Here is an 8,183-nt window from a genome sequence, read left to right as displayed (position 1 = left end):
ATCTCCGATTTGTTTGAAAGCATATAAGCCACTAGGTTGCTAATTGGTTATCTTCAGGTTCTATTCTCTTGCAATGAGAATCAGACCTGGTTTCTTCCTCTTGTTGTGTGGATGAAGTGCTCTGAGGATTTTGTTGTTTTGACCTACTGTGTCGGAAGGTAGTGGCCTAGAGGTTTATGCACAACCCTTTCTTTCATTTGACGGTGGTTTTTGAAGATGGGTAGAATCAAGTTAGGGTTGGAGCATGTTGTGGACAAGGGGGGTTTGGCAAGCTCTCTACCACATAGAGGATAGCATGGCTAATTGCGTGCATGCGAAGTTGATTGTTGGCCATGGTCTTGCTGTGATCAGGGGCATGTCTATGGCAGAATTCTCTCCAAGGGTGTCTTTAAGGATTGCACAATAACTTCACCAAGAAAGCTAGCCGTGATGAGCGTGGTGGTTCATGCTAATCCTTTCCTTTATTTGCCGATGGCTTGATCCTAAGATGGTGTGTGAAGTTTGTAGTGTGTTTGAGAAAGTCTTGATGTAATAATCCAACAAGCTCTATAGAGTTAAGGAGGTCGCCATGTTGTAGTTTGAATAAAGTTGATCACGTTTTCTTTCTTTCCTACTTCCTCACCTTCATGTTGAAAGTTCATTTGATATTCTCATGTGTCGATTATTCTTACTTAATGATTAGTGATTGTATTACGTGCATGTAATAGTGTTATGTGATCTTTGGGCAAACAATCCTACCAATTAACCGTGCTCCACATGCCCAATGAGGGGTGAAGGCCACTAGCTCCAACAATAAGAAACTGCCTATACTAATAATCAAGAGCTTGGACTAGTTCAATAGAGTGCTTTCCAACCTTATGTAGCACAAGCAAGAGCTCTTGAACATGTTGTATAGCAATAGCTCTAAGAAATTTTGAATGAAACTCTTTGAAAAGAGGCCCTACTCCATTTAGGACCTCACCTAATGGAAGGCTTATGCTAGGATGCTATATGTTGCTCCCAATTTCCCCATATCCAACATCATAAACGTTCCTCACCCCATAACTCCATCCTATATTCAATGCTACATAACTAAAGGGAGTTGCAAGATGGCATAGGAAGGACCTAAGCTTCTAAATTTGTCTCACCAAGATTTAATACTCACTCCTAGATTATTCCTTGTATGGGTACACTTTTTTAGGCTCAGAGTGCCAACATTTCCTAAGAGCTTTGCACTCTTCATATTACCAACCATTTTGGGGACTTGAGCCTTTTGGTGGCTCTTATAGACTTGATATTGTAAGGTAATAATTGTTGTGAGGCTAATGAATGGAGTTTGTGTGAGGAGATGGGTGTTAGCATCAAGGTTGGGTTGGTTATCTATGTGCTCTAAATGAGGCCCAATGGTTGCTATCGATGTGATCTTGGGAGTGTCAAAGTCATAGAAATAATAAGCGGATGTGGTGATGGTAGGTGGTTGTTGGATCAGGTACATCATAGAAAATGATATTTGTCAATTGTTAGCTCTTTGCATATGATATATGTTATTTGTTAGCTCCTTGCATGAGTGGGGGGAAAATGAGTTTGGAGACTTGTGAAGTGAAAGAAAGGGACCCTATGTCATACTCGACAATGTTATGGCCTTCTCCATGAGAGTTGCACATATAACATTGAGAGCTTGGACATCTCCTAAGGCCATTGTATAGTACTATCTCATGGGCTCCACAATTGTCAATCCATGATTGTGACATGGGCCTAGGCATGTATGTCCTTAGACTTGCAATGAAACATGGTAGTGGGGTGGTATCCATTTGAAAGTCTAGGCCTTTTCTTGCCTACATTAAAGTCTCCAAGCAACAAAATCTCTTATTATTGTGCATATCTCTAGATACATATGTAGCATAATCTGATGACTCTAGGAGGAAGTAGCATGTTGCAAATGTAGATGGTCTCTTGATATGTATCTAGAGGTAGTAGTCATGCTCATCTCTGGCTAGTACAATGCTATCTATTCCTAGGCATGAGTGGAATAACACTACCAATCCTCTGGATCCTCATACCCCTCCATTTGCTGAGTGTCTCTTTCATGTGTATGAAATCCAATCATCCCAACTCTATAGATGCCCCAAATCTAATCCTCTCAACTCTATAGATAGGCCCCTTGCATTAGTTTTGTTGAGCCCTTTGCTCCAATATTTTATCTGCATTTGTCTAAGATCCTCATTGACATGTATGAAAGATCCTTTCAAGGCCATTATTTTAGTCATCAACACACCCAATTGTGTCTTCACATCCTTAAATTTCATGATCAATGGTTTTTCTTTCATGGAAATCATTCCATGCATTCTCAACTTGAATTCTTGCCACCCCAAAATTGTCATGCATAAAGTCTTTGGTGGTTGTTTTCAAGGAGTAGTTTGCATCTTTGTTAACCCAGTCATTTTGAGGTTAAGGGGTTATTTGGTAATCTTTATGTTAAGGCATTAATAGTGTGCACGGGGTTAGTGCAGAGTTAGCATAGATTCCTAGGGGCACAAGTACCCGCAATTGCATGCTTGGAGGGTGGATGCAACCACATGTTGTATATTCATGCAACCAACATCTCTTGGGATTCCATTCTATGCTATTTATTCATGGATTTGAGTATCTACAAAGATGTTTCTCTTTCCGCATTCTTGAGTCCCTATGCATTCTTGTTCGTGTGCGTATATGTTCCGTGTAGCCCATAGCGCCTTCCATTTAGGACGTTACACATTGGACCACAATTTTACCATTTTTTCATATCTCGATGTAGACTTGTTTGTGCTCACATTATCGGGTGGCATGACATCTGAATCTACTACAACCTACAGTCTCTGTAGCTGAACTACAAGTGAGCATCTTTTGCAAGTGACAAGTAGATTTGCGAGGTGCAAAAGGAGTTGTTCCCTATCAAGTCTAACCCACGAGATGCTCTATTTGGTGACTTGCACCTAGCCAATGTGTTGGTTTGGAAGATTTTGCACTTGCGAGAAAGAGGTCTAGCATCTATCCATCCAACTAGTGGAATAAACTAGCAGCATGTATACGGACTTGGTTGCAGGGACCTCTAGTTTTAACAACAAGGCTACCTCAATGGCCTAGGCAGTCCATTTCCATTAGTGGAGATCCCTTGGAGGAGTGAGATGTTTAGCAAACCCTAGAAAACATAGCCAGAGGCACTCTAGAGCATGGTGATGCCTGATGGGAGCCGGAGCACTCCGTAGAAAGCAGTGATGTCACTCCAGCAAAAGCAAGGTGATGTTCACATTCAATGCCTACTTTAGGTCCTATTTTAGATGGCCAGAGAGTGTTGAGTGTACCATACTCACTGACTATGAGGAAAGTGAGGGTGGTAGTGAGAGGTCTGTTCACACAACTCTATAATCTTTGACAAAGGGAGAACGACTGATTCGGGTCGTTTCGGTCAATGGTGGTAGCAAATGTCATACACTAAATTTCTAGGGAAATCTAGAGATGATTTGGATGCACATGTCTTACAATTCGACAAGATTTACACACTCAGCATATCGGGTGTTGTGGATCCTATGTAGAAGGAAGTAGTTTTGCAGTCAACTCTAGAGGGAAAGGCATCAAGATGGTTGGCGGAATGCCCTGCAGGTCACTTCACAACCTACGATGCTATCAGGGTCCCACTCCTGAGGTGGTTTTGCAAAGAGAAGACAATTCCGCAAACTTTGGAGGGATTGTGGATCCTAGAGTAGGGTGATAGTGCAACCTCAATTCCAAATTTGATAGTGCCACTCATTGACATACGTATTCTGGTGATTTTTGCAAAAGCACAAGGGCAAAGATTTTCTCAAGTGCTGATCGATGTAGGGTCTAACGTCAACATCATCACCTTGAAGACTTGAATGGGCTAGATTGAATGGAAGCTAGCACCATTCCTAGTGTGGATGGTGGATCAGCGCGACGGCGAGTTAGGACACTCGGAATCCTCAAAGTCGTGGTATCGGAGGTTGTGGGGATCTTCTTTATAGTCTCATTTGTGGTACTTAACAAGGATGTGCCTTGCTTGAAATACAGTTTTTCATTGAACAGACCATGGCTTCAGCAAGCAAGAGTCAAGAAAAACAGGGAGCTCAACACATTGTTGTTGTGGAGAAGAAAGAAAAATGTCTATGTTTTGATGGGAGCAGCATGTATGCTAGAAGGAGTAGTACAGGCAGTGTTGGCAGAAATGGTCAACATGGCAGACGGACTAGACAATGATGAGAAAGAAGAGTTCGTGCAAAAAAATTTGAATCTTGTGCCTTTGTTCACAATAGATGTTAAAGCAATCTTCACGTAGTACATGCCACTAGGACCTTTTGGAGGCATGGCAACTCAAATACCGCATCTTGTGTCGAGGGATGATCCAGTCAGTGCTATGGATTTGGATTTGTGGGATGTACTTGAGCAAGAGAGGGAGTTTGAGGAATGCATCGAGTGACCCATGTCCAAGAATATGTCCTCGACACATTTTTTTGGGAACCAATGGGAGATCCAGACCAGTCAAGATTAGCACTCTGCTCGATGATGCATATGTGTTCTCATGGGAGTATTTTGACATGTGGGGTCTTGATCCCAAGTTCTACTAGTATCAAATCAACCTAAGAAAAGATGCCAAGCAACCAAAATGCAGAGATATTGAATGAATCCGCATGTGGCAAAGCAAGTTAAGGCAGAATTAGAGTGCCTTCTTCAAGTGGTGTTCATAGCACCAATTGAGAACCCGAAGTGGATTTCCATGATTGTCATTATGCCCAAAAAGAACAAAAACCTGTGGATTTGTGTGGAGTTTTGAAAGCTGAATACCGCAACGGTGCCAGAACCATTTCCCCTTCCCTATATGGAATTGATCTCAGATGAGTTGGTGGGGCATTAGGTCTATTCCTTTCTGGATGGGTACAGTGGTTACAATCAAATCAAGGGGGCCCCAAAGATTAACCCAAGATAGCATCATCATCGCATGGGGTGTTTATGTATGTAATGTGATGTGGTTCATGTTGTGGAATGTCCATCCACATTTCAAAGATCCATTCAAGAGATTTTTGGACCATACTTGATTGAGTTCATGCGGATCTTCCTAGATGATCTCAATGTGTTCAAAGCACGATCGAGTCACTTGGAACACCTACGCCTATGTTTTGAACATTGTTGAGAGAAATCTCTTTTAGCCTTAACCCAATGAATTATGCATTTGCAGTCCACAATGGCTGCTTGCTTGGCCATGTCATCAGTGCATGCTGAGGATGGTGTAAATTGCACCATACCTCTAGGACATTAGGGCAACCCTAACCCTAATAGTAAGGGGTTCACATGTATATCTTATAGACTAGCACTGCCATAGAGGATATCCAACTCCACCAAGCAAAGTAATCCATGCCACATTACCCGATTAGTTCCCACTGGTGTCAATCCTATTGGATCTTTCATTGGTATACACACTCATACATATTACCAATTAGTCTTTTGGCATTTTGTAGTTCATCACTCAATGTGACACTTGGCAGAGTTACTCCTTCTTGGATTCATGATTGTTGCACATTTGCACGCGCACATGCCACCCATATACAGTCATATTCATTGACTACTTTTTGGCATTGGTTCCTGTACGCATACACATCAGCCTTGTATAGCCTCTTGGTTACTCTCGACATGCAGTTGTCAATTCTTTATTATAGGTTTGATCCTTGGCATGCAGTTGTTCTCACATGACTTGGTTTTAACCATTTAGCATAATCCCCTAAGTGGTAGCTCTCATATAGTGTTCTCATGGGTAGACACTCTCGTCGGCACACGGGTAAGCCTCTAGGTCAGAGCACCAAACCGCCTCTAGCATGGAGTTATCCACATGATACAGCTGATGATACACCAGTCATGACTCCTAATGAGATCCGTGAGTGGAAAGAGAACCTACTTAGACCATTTATTGCCACAAGGTATGTACCAGTCTATGATGCAAAATTGAGTTTCATCGACCTTGAGAGATCAGATGCAGATGTTTCGGACGCTAGCATTGATCAGCCCACAGTTTCAAACCACATTTCTTGATAAGTCCTCAGCATGAGGCACACTTCTTGGTAAGCCCTCAGCATGAGGCACATTTGACGGTAATCCCTTGATGTATGAGGTAGTCCCATTTACATCAACACAACCTGATTCCAATGATGCACAATCATCATCTTCATGCATGGATCTAACTCCATTTACTGTCACCGCAGATGTAGATATGCAATAGGAGTTCAATAGTTATGATCATGTAGTATTTAGCAAGTAAGTCCTCAGTACGAGTCACTCACATCTTTTGCCACATGCAAAGATACATGCCATAGCGCATTCAGCTCTTCAAGTGATTCCATTCTATCATCCATCACTGATGCTTTCACCTTTGACACAGAGAAAACCTTGGACATACTCTCCATCAGCAATGCAAATGAGCACATCAATCTTTAGGACATTTTAGCATCAGCACAATCATGCCACATTGCACCACCCTCAAATCTAGTGATGACCACCTCTTTTGATCATCACAGCAGATCCTTCCTCAGCATGAGGAAACATATGCATCATTGTGGTCCTGCCCCAGTGCAGTGGACATCATTAGATTCAACCATAGCACAACCTAGGGAGACTCAGTGTTTCATCATGCACTTATGTCTATTGTATATAGTCCTTACTTGATGCAGATCAATGGTTGGATCCATGACTTTAGATTAGTCCCTTCATCAGCATTCGGCACCGCATATGCCTTAGGGATATCTTATGCATTCTCAGTCATATTTTAGGCTTCTAGGCCTTTATACTGTTAGCTCCTTCTTGATGAGCTTATGACAGATGCTACATCCCATGCCAATGGATGTTTAGCTATGCACACATCAAATCACCTTTAGCTCATGACAATTGAGCGTATAGATTTTACAGGCCACCATGCCTTGTCAGTTTTATAGACCTCTTCATCATAGCAAAGTAGCGTTATCATACTTGCACCTTTGGCCCCATATTTTCAGCCCTTGGATCACTCTATCCACACTAGCTATGCGGTCTTCTTTGACCCTGCATCATTTAACAGGGATTATACTTCTACTGCAACATACCTCACACATTGTTGTCAGTTCTTTTGGGTTGGTGATGCTCTTGTATGTCACAAGCTACTAGATCACATCATCATAGCTACATAGACTAGACTCACATCCGAATTCCTCTTCTTCAGAGTAGCTACACAGTCCATGGCAACTCATGACATGTTCAGCTTTGACATGTTTAGTACATAGCCATACACAGTTCTTCATGCAACCATCTTTCATTAGGAGGACTTTACTTTCTACATATTTCCTTCCTCTACCTTTTGCCCTATCTTTTGGGTTTTATTCCCAAAGGAAAAGGATGACCCACAACTTAAGAGGGGGAAACCCACATCATGTACAGGATCATAAGTTGTACTCATTGTACATGCTTATGCTATGTAGTCACACTGTGTTCACACATGCACATACTACTCTGATTTCTTTTAATTTCTTTTTAGTTTTGGATGCTATCATATGCACCAAACAAAACACAAAAAGGTCTTATACATGCACCTCTACTTACCCAATACAATTTAAGAGGGAGTGTTGAGGATGGTGTACATTGCACCATACCTCTAGGGCATTAGGGGAAAACCCTAACCCTAACCCTAAGGGGTTCACATGTATATCTTCATGTTCATGTTCAATACAAATTCGTGTATAGGTAGCTATATCATGTGCACTCCTCTCTCTCTCTCTTCCTCTCTCCTTCCGCTATCAGTGTGGAGGGCATTGCGGTCGACCCCGACAGAGTGGCAGTGACGATCGGAGTGTTTGCAGTATTTGGGCCAGGTCCGATGGCATGGTAGACACCTGTGGTTTGTCACTGACATGGCCATTCTGTTAAATGGTTTGGCACATGTGGAGCTAAAAGCCTTTTTCTAGTTCAAAGAATGTAATAAGGCTTACAGCCTAATCAAATTTCAACTGTCTAGAGCACCAGTCCTTATACCTCCATGCATTTGATCGAGCTATGGGCAGTATATGTTGATGAAGAAGAGATGGTGGGCTGGTACCGACCTATTTATTATTGCTAGCCACACTCTCTACAATAAAGAGGAACTAGTCAATGAGACAGAATGATAAATTCTAGGGATCTTTTCAGTGAAGAAATTG

The sequence above is a fragment of the Dipteris shenzhenensis genome, chromosome 22, assembly GCF_047967505.1.
Source record: "Dipteris shenzhenensis isolate YYH24624 ecotype China chromosome 22, Dip_SZ_1.0, whole genome shotgun sequence".
NCBI classification, from domain to species: Eukaryota; Viridiplantae; Streptophyta; class Polypodiopsida; order Gleicheniales; family Dipteridaceae; genus Dipteris; species Dipteris shenzhenensis.
Note: the sequence above shows the minus strand (reverse complement) of the source record.